Source organism: Camellia sinensis, chromosome 14 (genome assembly GCF_055761805.1).
Source record: "Camellia sinensis isolate YWXY chromosome 14, ASM5576180v1, whole genome shotgun sequence".
NCBI lineage: Eukaryota > Viridiplantae > Streptophyta > Magnoliopsida > Ericales > Theaceae > Camellia > Camellia sinensis.
Window position 1 is genome coordinate 18,768,461 of NC_138974.1, and position 14,763 is coordinate 18,783,223.

Here is a 14,763-nt window from a genome sequence, read left to right on the forward strand (position 1 = left end):
TCCCCATCAGTGCTTTAGCAATTTGGTATCTACTGGTGCAATAGGATTGATGGATGGGGAATGCTTATGGATGTTCGATTATTTGGTTGACATAGGCTGATCAGCTCATGTTTAAGAGCTTTGCTGTTATAGATAAGGGATAATGAGCATACCTGTATACAGTATGTTATCCATATTTTCTGAAAAGATTTCTTAGCCTAATGGGGTTTTGATAGGTGCTTTCTTGGAAGCACTGGCCACTGCAGATTTCAACATCTCTGTGAGTGGACAGTACAGGTGTGGAACACTTCAACTAAAATGTAAATGTTGTTGTCAAGCTAGAAAGTGTTCATTTCCTTCGTCATTACATAAGTCACATATTATAAACCTAGATATATGAAGAAACCATTTGTTTGATTTGTCACACACATTTGATAAAGTAATTGTATTAGTATGGGGAAAGTTAGGGAGTATGGAATTAATGGTCACTCAATCCCCAGTTTGAATTTTAAATTGGACAAACCCCTGGATATTACAAAACATTGTCTCCTCCATTAGCCCTATGAATTCAGGCGTTTTTTGATATATAGTACTACTGCCATTTTTTCTTTTATGCCACATTATTTTCAAATTGAAAGGGGTGTGAAAAAAAAAAGTGATGACATGATATTAATTATAAATTATTTCACAAGATCAGAGTAGTCGAAGGAGAAGATGAAAGTAAAAGAACTGTAGGACAAATAGAATTCCTATTCAAATTTGGGAGTCTTTGGATGATGAAGGTGCAGTTTGGCCGACTAAGATCTTGAATATTAAGATAATGCCTGCCAAATAGATGGAAAGTATAATTCCAATATATAAGAAAAAGGTGATGTTTAAAGCTGCACTTATTATCATGGTGTTAAACTTATGCGAGTCATACAATGAAACTTTGGAAGAGAGCAATTGAGTGGAAATTAAGACATGTGTCAATGATTTTAGGAAAGAAAAAGGCCTTGATATGCTGTTTATTGACTTAGAAAAAGAATATGATAGGGTTCCTAGAGAGATAATATAGAGTTTGGAAAAAGAAAGAAGTATCAGTTAACTTAGATATATTGATAGAATTAAAGACATGATGAAACCGTGGCTAGTTTGAGAATAGTAAGGGGAGAGACAAGTGAATTTCCAATGACAATAGGTTTACATCAAGAAACTGTTGCGGATCGTGGGCACACCAGGGGACACTCACAAGCAAAAACACAAGAGTTTTAACGTGGTTCGGCAAACCGGCCTACGTCCACGGGAGCGATGTTGTTATATATCAACAAATGGAGGAGATTACACACTCTCAACTCACTGTCTCTCTATATAACACACTCACTCACACTCTCTGACAAACAGAAAATAGCTCTCACTAGCTCTCTCTGTTTTGTGCCTTTCTCTCAGCAATGTGTTTTGCCATTTGCCCTGTCTACAACTCACCATCACCATTCCATTTTATACACCTTGGAGTAGGTGGGAGTGCCATTGGGTAGCCTCCATGCTTGACTTCGGCAGCCTCCTTCTTTGACATGGTTGGTAGCCTACTTCCTTGTTGACCAACCAAGGTGTGTTCACAAGACAATTTCCCCTTCACATGGGGTGAATTCAACAAATCACCCCCTCAACCCATGTGAGGTGATCCACTGCACACACTGCTGCTAATCTTGTCACGCCCAAATTCAACAAAGTCTGCATCTCTTCACTGAGATGCTTGCACCCCCTTGCCTGGAGTGCCCGGCACCCCCTCACTGGGGTGCCATGCAAAGCTTTACTTTGCAACTCTTTGAGATGGCATCTCTCCCTTCCATCCAGTCTTGGAGAGATCCCAATATGTCTCTAATTCAGGAGCAAAAGAAACTTTCTTTCCTGGGACATGCTTTGCTGTCTTGGTCTCTTTGCTCTGAGCTGTCTTTAAAATTGGCCGCAATGGCTCCGTCTTGTGCACCTCCGAACTGCCTCCATGCGTTCTTGTACACTTTGGTTGCCATGTCTGCTGGGCCCTATGTCTCTTCTGTGCATGTCTTGTACGTCTTGCCCGGTAAGTGACAGTAGCTCCGTCTGTCACAACCTTCTCCACAAGCCTGTACAGATTCCCCTCCAGTCGTCCATGTAGCATCACCGTATCTCCATGGATGACTTTGAGATTTCCTTTGCTAGATGTGAAGCTATAACCTTTCATGTCTAGCATACTTAAGGAAATTAGATTCTTCTTCAGTCTTGGCACGTGTCGGACTCCATCCAACGTGAAATTTTTTCCATCTTCCATTCTCAGCCGTACTGTTCCCATGCCAACAATCTTACTCACAGTGTTGTTAGCCACTCGAACAATACCTCCATCCTTGGCTTGGTAGGTAGAAAAAAGTTTCTTATCCATGCATATATGATATGTGCTTCCGGAATCTAAGATCCAGTCAGGTTTCGTCATACTCGACGAAACTGTAAATGCATACTCATCCTTAGCATTTACTGCAGCAGCGACATTTGATGAGCTCGCCTGTTCCTTTTGTGCTTTGTCCTCCTTGAGCTTTGCACAGTCTTTTATGAGGTGATCCTCCTGATCACAGTAATAACACTTTCTCCTGAAGCCTGACCTTGATTGCGAACGTCCTCTTGATTTGGATCTACCCCGTCTATCATTGGACCTACCTCTGCCTTGCTCATTTTCTGAGGCAACCATGGCATTTCCTTCTGGGTGTTTGCTACTGCTACCTTCCTGTTTCTTCATCGACTCATGAGAAATGAGCGTAGCAATCACCTCATCCAGTCCAAGAGCATCCTTTCCGTACAATAGAGTTGTCCTGAGATGCTCATATGATGCAGGTAGAGAGACCAGCAAGATCATAGCCCTATCTTCCTCCTGGGTCTTGTCTCCAATGGTGTCCAATTCCATTGTGATCCTATTGAACTCGTCCAGATGTTCTGTGAGGTTCGCACCTTCTGGCATTCTAAGTGTATATAGCTGCCTCTTTAGAGATAACCGGTTTGTCAAAGATTTTGACTTGTACCTCATCTCTAACTTTGCCCATAGCTCCGCCGGATCTACTTCACTGATGACTTCCCGGAGTGTGTTGTTCCCGAGATACAACTGAATTGTACTGTTTGCCAATTCCCTCAACTCCTCCCACTTGTCATCCTTTATGTCTTCCGGTTTGTTGGACTTTTTGAGAAGAGCTTTCACCAGACCTTCTCGTGTTAAAATGTTTTTCACCCTTTGCTGCCACAGGGTAAAGTCATTACTACCATTAAAAGGCTCAATCATGAAACTTGCGCCTTTTCCTGCCATTGTAAATTTCTTCCCTTTTTAAAGAAATTCTGATTTAAGAATCTGACCGTACGGATGGGTCCGGAATATTTCAAATAGTTGGAACGCACTATTGGGTCGCCAAAAAACGGACTCCGAATGGCCTAGATCTAGCCAAAAGAGTTTGAATGCCTCCGATTCAAAAACTAACCGTACGGATGTGTCCGGAATACTCCAAATAGTTGGAACTCACTATTGGATCGCCAAAAACGGACTCCGAATGGCCTAGATCTAGCCAGAACAGTTTCAACGGTTCAGATTTGCTGAATCTGGTGCGCCTGAGAAGCACCAGATAATTCCTCCGGATTGGCAGGTCAACGGCTCGGTCAACGGCGCAGGAGCGCGGTCAACGGCGGCTCAGCGGCGCGGCTTGGCTGGCGGCGCGGCTCCGGCACGGCTCGGCCAGGTCAGCGGCGCGGTCAACGGCTCGACGGCTCGGCTCGGCTCGGCGCAGGATGACGTCAGCCTGACGTCAGCTTCACGCGCGCCCCCACTCGTCTTCTTCCTTCGTCGGCGCGTGGGGCGCGTGTGTGCGAGTGGTCGTCACTCGCGATATTCAGGTGGCGCGTGGCGGCGCGTTACACCTCCGATTGGCCTGTGGTTTGAAGTTTTGGACTCCTCTCCTCCTGGCCTTCCTCCTGGTATGCTCAAAAGTGGATTTCGACCACTTCGAAATCTGGACACTTTCGGAAAAAACTCGATTTTTCTCCACCCGGGCTCTGATACCAATTGTTGCGGATCGTGGGCACACCAGGGGACACTCACAAGCAAAAACACAAGAGTTTTAACGTGGTTCGGCAAACCGGCCTACGTCCACGGGAGCGATGTTGTTATATATCAACAAATGGAGGAGATTACACACTCTCAACTCACTGTCTCTCTATATAACACACTCACTCACACTCTCTGACAAACAGAAAATAGCTCTCACTAGCTCTCTCTGTTTTGTGCCTTTCTCTCAGCAATGTGTTTTGCCATTTGCCCTGTCTACAACTCACCATCACCATTCCATTTTATACACCTTGGAGTAGGTGGGAGTGCCATTGGGTAGCCTCCATGCTTGACTTCGGCAGCCTCCTTCTTTGACATGGTTGGTAGCCTACTTCCTTGTTGACCAACCAAGGTGTGTTCACAAGACAATTTCCCCTTCACATGGGGTGAATTCAACAGAAACAACATCAAATCCTTGTCTTTTTGCATTTCTAGTGGATGAAATTACTAGGAACACTCAAGAGGATGTCCCTTGGTATATGTTATTTTAAACGCAATAGTTTTAGTTGAGGAAACAAGAGGAGTACATGGAGACTTGCACATGTCACCTTCAAACAAGGTTGCCAATACGGAGCTGACACGTCACATATATAGACCATATACCTACACCTAGAAATGTGCTTGACCATTTAGAGCAGTATGGCTTGCCATGATGGCTATGCATAATAGGCCTGTGATGTAAGTAGACTTGTTAAATTTGGGACTCTCTCTGATGAATTGGCCTATCTTAGTCTAATTGTAAGGCACAATTAAATTATTACTTCTAGAAAGTAGTAGAACTCAAGATTCTGGGGCTTATGACTTTCCTTTACATTGCCCAAATAGAGCATTCCTGGCCTGGTTGTTAGGGTTTGTTTTATTCTCATTTCAATTAGAACATACTGTTGGGATATACCTCCTTATTGGAGTGTGGGACCCAATTGATTTGTTAAAGAGTTTCAATTTGGCTTGGTTTAGGTATAATATATTTTTATATATTATATTTAAGGAGACCCAATCTAATTTGGTAACAATTAGGTTTGATTACAAAACCCTAGATTCACAATATAATTTTTGGGTGTATTATTTTTCCCATGTGATAGATCTAGCGGCAGCAACAAATTTGTTACGGCAACTGTGCTTAGTGTATAACTCTAACTTGTTGGGTTTTTCAATTAAGTACTGATTGTTGCTCTGGGTTTTTGATTGGGTCAATCAAGTATTGATGCCTTGGTTTGGTGCTCTACTTTGAAGCGGCTGATTCGTTTTTCGGTGTTGATTTGGTTCGTTATTTTGGATCTTCTACAACTCTGGTTCTGAAGATTTTGGTTCTTCTATTTGGTGAGGTCTTTCCTCTTTGTTTATTTGTGATTATTTGGAATTCACCTAAGGGTGTTTTGTGAGACCATTAGTGTCTCGTTTGTAATCGTTTGAAACTTATTTGGTTGATAGTGGAATCGGATTTCGATCCCGTGGACGTACCTCACATTGAGGGAACCACGTAAAAATTCTTGTGTTGCCTTTGATTTAATTTTTCCGCATTAGTTTTTATTCCCATTGATTGATTTACTTGTGGGGAATCACATCGATTTTCCCTAACAACTGGTATCAGAGCTTACGGTTTATTTGGATTTATTTATTTGTGTAAATCAATGGAGGGGAATGTGGGTCGTATGTCTAGCTTTAATGGAAGTAATTGGGTAACTTGGAAAACTAAAATGGAGGACCTATTATTTTGTAAAGATTTATATGGACCCATTGAGGGTGATTCTGGCAAACCCGAGGGTATGAAAGATGATGAATGGAATAGGCTTAATCGAAAAGCCGTTGGTGTTATCCGTCAATGGATTGATGACAGTGTGTTTCATCATGTTGCTACTGAAACTTTAGCACATGATTTATGGAAAAAATTAGAGAGCCTTTATGATAGGAAATCAGCCACAAATAAAGCTTTTCTGTTTCGTAAGTTGGTTAATTTAAAATATAAAGAGGGCAGCCCTATTCCGGAACATCTGAATGAAATAAAGAGTATTGTTAACCAACTTGCTTCTATGAAAATTGTTTTTGATGATGAGTTGCAGGCTTTGATGCTACTTAGTTCTTTGCCCGAAAGTTGGGAGACTTTGGTTGTGACCGTCAGTAATTCAGCGCCCGATGGAGTTGTCACAATGGGCCAAGTCACTAGTAGCCTGTTGAATGAAGAAACTAGAAGAAAATCAGCGGGTTCCTCTCATTCGGAAGCATTCGTTGTGAGAGGCCGAAGCAAAACAAGGGGGAGAAGTAAGACTCCTCATGGTCGTGATCAAAGCCGTGACAAATCAAAAGATGGTTCTTTTTCAAAGAAAGACATTAAGTGCTATTATTGCCATGAGAAAGGGCACATGAAGCGAGAATGCCGAAAGCTCAAGAATAAGGAGAAAAGGCGTGACAAAAGTGTGGACAAGAAGCAAGAAGACACAACGGCAGTTACTACCAATGGTGATCTCATGGTCGTTTGTGAAGATGATTGTATCAATTTTGTGGGCCAAGAGAGCAATTGGGTGATTGATTCCGGTGCTTCTTTTCATGTGACTTCTCGAGTTGATTTCTTCACTACCTACACTGCAGGAGATTATGGTTCTGTTCGAATGGGTAATGAAGGTTTGTCCAAGATTATTGGTATGGGTGATGTTTACTTGGAAACAAATTTGGGCTGCAAGTTATTGCTTAAAGACGTGAGGCATGTTCCCGACATTCGCCTCAATTTGATCTCTACTGGGAAGCTAGATGATGAAGGCTTCAACAACAAATTTGGTGATGGAATATGGAAGCTCACAAAGGGTTCCTTGGTGGTGGCTAAGTGTAAGAAGACTCATACACTTTATTCGATGCAAGGAAAAATTTGTAAAGGTGTTGTCAATGCACTTGAAGAAGATACTTCTACTGAATTATGGCACAAGCGGCTTGGCCATATGAGTGAAAAGGGGCTGCAAGTATTGTTCAAGAAAGAGCTTCTACCCGGTTTGAAAGGTACACATCTTAAAACTTGTGTTCATTGTTTGGCGGGTAAACAACATAGAGTTTCTTTTCATAAAAATGTTGTTTCTAGAAAAGAAAATGTTTTGGAGTTGATTCATTCGGATGTTTGTGGTCCTTTAAAAGTTAGAACACATAGTGGTGCACTTTATTTTGTTACTTTCATTGATGATTATTCAAGGAAAGTTTGGGCTTTTCTACTAAAAACTAAAGATCAAGTTCTAGAAGTATTTAAGCATTTTCAGGCCATGGTTGAAAGAGAAACAGGGCAGAAATTGAAGTGCATCCGATCAGACAATGGTGGTGAATACATTGGGCCATTTGATGAGTATTGTCGCAGCCAAGGTATTCGGCACCAAAAGACAGTTAAGAAGACTCCTCAACAAAATGGCGTTGCCGAAAGGATGAACCGCACCATTGTGGAAAGAACAAGGTGTTTGCTTTCACAAGCTAAATTGCCAAGATCCTTTTGGGGCGAGGCATTGAAGACGGCGGTTGACGTGATCAATTTGTCTCCTTCCTATCCTTTGAATGGTGATGTTCCAGAAAGAGTTTGGACCGGCAAAGATGTGTCTTATGAGCACTTGAGAGTGTTTGGTTGCCGAGCTTTTGTTCACATTCCAAAAGATGAGAGGTCCAAGCTTGATAGTAAGTCAAGACAATGTATTTTTCTTGGCTATGGGCGTGATGAATTTGGATATAGATTGTGGGATCCGGTCGACAAGAAAGTCATTCGAAGCCGTGATGTTGTGTTTCTTGAAGACCAAACAATTGAAGACTTTGGCAAAGGTGATCAACCGGAGCAAAAAACTAGTGATCTCATTGACATGGATCCATCTCCTTCATCTTCAGTTGATGATGAAAACGGGGGAGATGTGCAGCCACCTATTGAAGATATAGAGGATGATGCTAATTCTAATGAAGTTGAGCCAGAAATTGAGGAAGAGCATCCAACTCAAGAACCACCACCACAACTTGAGTTGAGGAAATCTACAAGGGACCGACAACCTTCAAGAAAGTATCCTCCTAATGAATTTGTGTTGATTTCTGATCAAGGGGAGCCGGAGAGCTACCAAGAAGCAATTGAGCATGCAAAGAAAGGTGATTGGAAAAAGGCCATGGAAGAGGAGATGAATTCCTTAGTTGAAAATCACACTTATGATTTAGTGAAGTTGCCTAAGGGGAGGAAAATTCTGAAAAATAAGTGGGTCTTCAAATTGAAGAATGATGGCAAGAATCTGAGGTACAAGGCACGTCTTGTCGTGAAAGGCTTTGGGCAAAAGAAAGGTATTGATTTTGATGAAATTTTCTCGCCAGTTGTAAAAATGTCTTCTATTCGGGTTGTACTTGGCATGGCTGCAAGTATGAACCTTGAAGTTGAGCAACTTGATGTGAAGACCGCATTTCTGCATGGTGATCTTGAAGAAGAAATTTACATGGAGCAACCGGAAGGATTTGTGGAAAAAGGGAAAGAGAAATTTGTTTGCAAATTGAAGAAAAGTTTGTATGGCCTCAAGCAAGCCCCGCGACAATGGTACAAAAAATTTGACTCTTTCATGATGAATAATGGTTTTTCTAAAACCACTTCGGACCATTGTGTGTTTGTGAAAAATTTTTCAGATGGTAAATTTATTATTCTTTTGCTTTATGTTGATGACATGTTAATTGTGGGTCAAGATTCTACCATGATAAACAGGTTGAAATTGGAGTTAAGCAAGTCTTTTGCTATGAAAGATTTGGGACCGGCAAAGCAAATTCTTGGTATGAAAATTGTTCGTGATCGCAAAGAGGGGCTGATTTGGTTGTCTCAAGAAAGCTACATTGAGAAAGTTCTTGAGAGGTTCAATATGGATAAAGCGAAGCCGGTTGGTTGTCCACTTGCGGGTCATTTCAAGCTTAGTTCGAATCAATGTCCTACAAGTGAGAAAGACAAGGAAGAGATGCAGAAAGTTCCTTATGCTTCAGCAGTTGGTTCTTTGATGTACGCCATGGTTTGTACAAGGCCGGATATTGCTCACGCAGTTGGTGTGGTGAGTCGGTTTCTCTCTAATCCGGGTAAAGAACATTGGGCAGCGGTAAAATGGATTCTAAGGTATCTTCGAGGGACTTCGAAGGTGTGTTTGTGTTTTGGGGATGGTAAGCCGATGCTTGATGGGTTCACAGATTCTGACATGGCTGGTGATGTTGATTCTCGGAAATCTACTTCGGGGTATTTGATGACTTTTGCAGGGGGAGCTGTGGCATGGTAGTCTAAATTACAAAAATGTGTTGCTCTCTCAACTACCGAAGCTGAATTTATTGCCATTACGGAAGCTTGCAAAGAAGAGTTATGGCTGAAGAAATTTTTGCAAGAATTGGGTTTGAAGCAAGAAAAGTATGTGCTTCATTGTGATAGTCAAAGTGCTATTCACTTGAGTAAAAATTCTACTTTTCATTCGAGATCGAAACACATTGATGTGAGATACCACTGGATTCGTGATGTGTTAGATTCGAAATTGTTACAACTCGAAAAGGTTCACACAGATGATAATATTTCAGATATGCTGACAAAGACTTTGTCGAGGGACAAACATTTAAAGTGTCGAACTTTGGCGGGTATGGTTGATATCTCCACCTAAGTCGGTAGGGGGAGAATTGTTGGGATATACCTCCTTATTGGAGTGTGGGACCCAATTGATTTGTTAAAGAGTTTCAATTTGGCTTGGTTTAGGTATAATATATTTTTATATATTATATTTAAGGAGACCCAATCTAATTTGGTAACAATTAGGTTTGATTACAAAACCCTAGATTCACAATATAATTTTTGGGTGTATTATTTTTCCCATGTGATAGATCTAGCGGCAGCAACAAATTTGTTACGGCAACTGTGCTTAGTGTATAACTCTAACTTGTTGGGTTTTTCAATTAAGTACTGATTGTTGCTCTGGGTTTTTGATTGGGTCAATCAAGTATTGATGCCTTGGTTTGGTGCTCTACTTTGAAGCGGCTGATTCGTTTTTCGGTGTTGATTTGGTTCGTTATTTTGGATCTTCTACAACTCTGGTTCTGAAGATTTTGGTTCTTCTATTTGGTGAGGTCTTTCCTCTTTGTTTATTTGTGATTATTTGGAATTCACCTAAGGGTGTTTTGTGAGACCATTAGTGTCTCGTTTGTAATCGTTTGAAACTTATTTGGTTGATAGTGGAATCGGATTTCGATCCCGTAGACGTATCTCACATTGAGGGAACCACGTAAAAATTCTTGTGTTGCCTTTGATTTAATTTTTCCGCATTAGTTTTTATTCCCATTGATTGATTTACTTATGGGGAATCACATCGATTTTCCCTAACACATACCAGTCGAATTTCTATTTGCTGACTGAATTTTTTTTTATTTATTAATATCTTCATAGTTTAAGTCTCTAATCATGTAATAGTTATTGCAGTTTCCCGCATTTATTAAAATTCTTGTGCTGAGTTTCACTGTTAGTTTTCATCCTTTCGTTGTCCAATCGATCGATTTCAAGTAAACGAGGAAACAAATTGCAACTGGATAGTGGTACAAGCCTTTTCTTGTACCAGCTCGTTGCACTTGGGGCCAGCTTCTGTTTCCAAGACCTTGGAAAGAGTTCTGTTTGTGGTATGACACACACAAGGCCAAGGGCATCAAGCCATTCCTTCAGGGGATGGTAATGTAATTCCCATTTATTATTATTATTATTATTTTCCTGGGAATTAGTGAAAATCAATACTCGTATGTGAACTATTTTTATTTTAATTTATTTTATTTTTTGTAGGTGACAACAGGATGGTACAAAAAGATGGGAGAGAAAATATGGACTCCTTGGTTCATTAAATTTATTCATTCTCGTGGATACTCTAATCTATATACCAATTTTTCACAAGAGAGAGCATTCAGTATCTCCCATAGGGATGCGGGTGTTAACTATGGGAAAACAGCTGGGCCAGACTCATATTTGCTGGATGAAGATTTCAATCTCTTGGAAATGCATCCTCTGAGCAAATTGAAGTGGTATGATTTTTGTTTCATACAAGTACTTCCTGATAGAGTCGTAAATAGTTTCGATGAACTTGGGTCTGTTCTCTGCAGAAACTGGAGACTATTATACTTGTAAGCCTACTTACGTTACCACAAATGGTAACAAGAAACTTGCTTTGCCACTTTGAGAGGCTAAATATTCAAAACGACATACTGGTGGGCCCTGAAATCAGATTTCTTACTTGATCTTGCAAGACGAGGCCATCCTGTTATCGATGTGGACCAATTTCTTGACAATGTGCAAGCTTACAAGTCAATGGATTTTCAACAATCTAGCATGGAATTGATCAAGGAGTGAAGGCATATGTAGTTAAGAAGACATTAGAACTTGGCTACAATATATGGGTGCTAGATGGTAACATGCTTCCATTTAGTGGTGATTTGTTTCTTGATTCCATTGATCCCAGCTATGATTTCTATGTTGGAAAGACCTTTAAAATTCTCTTTGTTAAGTGCTAATCATCTGCTAAGAAAAATTGGGTTGATGATAATATCTGCAAGGTTGCTATGATGGTTGGGACTGAGAAAGGTAAGGATTTATTTTCAATGGATGGTGGGAACTTCGTGTATATAGTGGCAAAAGTATTAGAACAGAAGGGTGTGAAAATTAAGGGCATTGATGAGATGAGCTTTGGTGTGAACATCAATGCTAGTAATGTTAATCAAACCTCTTTGAGGGATGGAAAAAAAATGGTTTTCTGGTCCTTCGAGATGGGATTGGATTTAATTTGGAAACACCTTGAGGAATTAGGCATGTGGATCATAGATGGTGATTCTTCGTGCTCAGCTGTTGTTTGTCACCAGTCATAACATCCGGCGGCAAGTGTAAGTTTTTAACTTTTCACATCAATGTTTAACATGGTTAATCTTTCTGTATGAATATTTTTCACATTTTTTATTTATAAAAACAAGTAGTTTTCACATTCTTTTTAAGGGTTTCAATATCAAATATCACCCAAGTTTACGTGACATTTTGGAGAGTTTAATTGTGTTATCTAGTACTAGTACTAGTAATAACAAATATTTTTAGAATAGATAGGAACAATTGTTTAGAATCAAGAAAAATCACATGTCATTGAAATAGAAATTTAATAGCAAATCACAGGTGTCATGTGATGACTTGTAGAGCATCTTTGCGGTTGCAAATCTTTGCCTGCATGCAATAGTGAAATCGAACCTAGAATAGTAGTAATAGTAACTATATATTATGGTTCTATTTGCAAATGATGTTTTGGAATTCTCTCCGATCTTGAAATGGAAATGGCACTGCTCCATCCTTTCTTGACTCAAACCAAAACCGTTCTGGAATTCAAACCATTCGAACAATTCCTCTGCTCTGTGTGTCGACTCACTTACTCACCCTCCATCTACCTCTCTTCCATCCATTTTTGACTCAAGCCAAAACCGTTCTGGAATTCAAACCATTTGAACAATTCCTCTGCTCCATGTGTTGACTCACTTACTCACCCTCCATCTACCTATCTTCTTCTTCTTCTTCTTCGCTTTTCCCTGATCTATCCATCATTTCCTCCCAATTTCTCTCACTTTCCTTTTCATTTCATTGCATGAATTTTTTACATGGTCGTTTTGTATTCAGTTACCAGATTTTGATGTGCCATTGTCTATAGTAGCATGCCAATGAATGTATTTGTTTGCAAAGGGTAATTGGCATACTGATAAATGCAGTTTCTTTATCATCAGATGAAATCTGATATAGGACAAACTAAATTTATGAAATTCTTAGGATGGTATGTATAGATAAATTTTATGGTAAGTGCAAATTATGTAATTTACCATATCTTTTCTTTAATTTTTACAAATTACGTTATTACATATGTATTTGTTATTTAAAACTCAGAGCACGCAATTAATGGTCCCTTGGATTAGTCGGTCCAGTGGGCCGGATACCGAGTGGTAAAAAAATTGGTAGAACAACAAAAAACACCCCTGAAGTTTACTTGATTCTAAACAAATTTTCCTGTACATTAAAAAAAAAATTAACTGTTTAATTTCAAAATTAATTTTTAGTTATTTGTTTAAACGGTGCTTAGCACATGTATTATGCTAGTCCTAAGCACATACAAATAAAACAACAAAGAGTGTTTGTGTCTCATTTGTGTTGGTAACAGAACTCATATCATTAACAATTTAAGTACTTTTTTTACCAAAAACAAGTAATTATGTAACCGTCTTAAAAAAGTTGATGAATTCTTTCCAGAAATCCGTTATTGCTCTAGTGACTACAAAACTTTCCAAATCCAAGATTCAGTAATTAGCTCTTCTTAGTATTAGAATATCAAATCTTCCATATACCATTTAAAATTTATTAACTTTTGATTTTTCAGAAAATTTATTTATTTATTTATTTTTGGTAAAACAAATTTTTTGGAAACTCTTTGATTGAACTAAGTATGAAGAAAACAATGTTGTGTGCAGGTGCAGAAGTAGTAGTCTGGAGTTGGAAAGAAGACAGTTTGAGAATGGCATTGCGATGTGCTTGGAACTCGGAATACTGGCTCAGAAGACGAGGATTGGCAAAAAGATTGCTTTAGAGCTTCCAAATATGACCATTGATGAACTGAAGCATCACTAGTACTACATTCTGCTGGTGGATGCAAAAGACATTGATGACGGACTTGTGCCTTTTCCTCACTATATTGATAATCATCACATTACAGGGAAGCTTCTTCACATGATCTTGGAATAAAAAATAAAGTTTATTTGTGGGAGACTTCACACGGCTGGGTCTAATTTTGTTCACTTATCCTCCTATGCCATTGGTCCTTTTAAAACAGTTAAGTTCAGCAAAAGAATCAAACACATGGATGATATTATACCTCCTACCTATCAAGTTGGCGTACAATTTTTTTTCCAAGTTTTGATCCTCCATCAAGTTTGCCCCTATAGCTAACTCTATTTTAATATTATTTTTTTTGTTGCGAGTATGTTTAGCAAGCTTTTTGATAATGTATATTTGGAACTCTATGAATAATTGTCTTTTGTTTATGTCATCTGCTATGTATGTCAATCAAGTTTGGGTTAGTTTGCGACAGACAGGTCAATAACGGCTTTGTGGGTTTTTTTTTGTGGATTGATATTACTAATGTTTATGTGCATTTTATTTTATTTGGATTCTTCTTCCTGTTAAGAAACCCTCAGTGAAAAAAAACATTAAAACAAAATAAATATAACGCCTAAAACCAGAAATAAATCAGCACAGTTGCTAGGACAAATAATTTGTATAACATTTTAGTATATTGTACACTGATATCCATTAATCAATGGGCATGTTTGATTGGAAGGATTAAAGTATGGGATTAGGATTATTAATCCGTGGGCCCAACCATCCTATGTTTGTTTTGACATTTGGTTTAGGACTATTAATCCAATGGATAATTAATCCAACAAATTTGTAGGATAATTAGTAATGGGGTAGGGGTGGGATAGTTAATACCACACTAATTTGATAGGATTATTAATACCTCACTATTAGTATTGTGAATCAAACATGACCAATGGGTTTAACTGTCCTGCCTCAACTCTCAAAAGCAATGCATAGACAGTTGCATAATTAGTAATTACAGCAAGTTCACAAATGTGCACTCTGTTTCACCCTAATCACATCTAAAAAACAAAATAAATAACAAAAAAAT

At 39.2% G+C, this 14,763-nt stretch overlaps 1 long non-coding RNA gene across 2 annotated transcripts; it reads left to right on the forward strand.

The window, feature by feature from the left end:
- The first annotated feature begins 10,410 nt into the window (after positions 1–10,410).
- On the forward strand, positions 10,411–14,172 carry LOC145806690 (uncharacterized). 2 transcript variants are annotated; one of them, XR_014350119.1, is made up of 4 exons: positions 10,411–10,739; positions 10,848–11,083; positions 11,162–11,935; positions 13,547–14,172. It is a non-coding gene; the product is annotated as an uncharacterized LOC145806690 (long non-coding RNA). The 2 variants fall into 2 exon arrangements; XR_014350120.1 differs by having other exon boundaries at positions 10,610–10,744.
- The last annotated feature ends 591 nt before the right edge of the window (positions 14,173–14,763 follow it).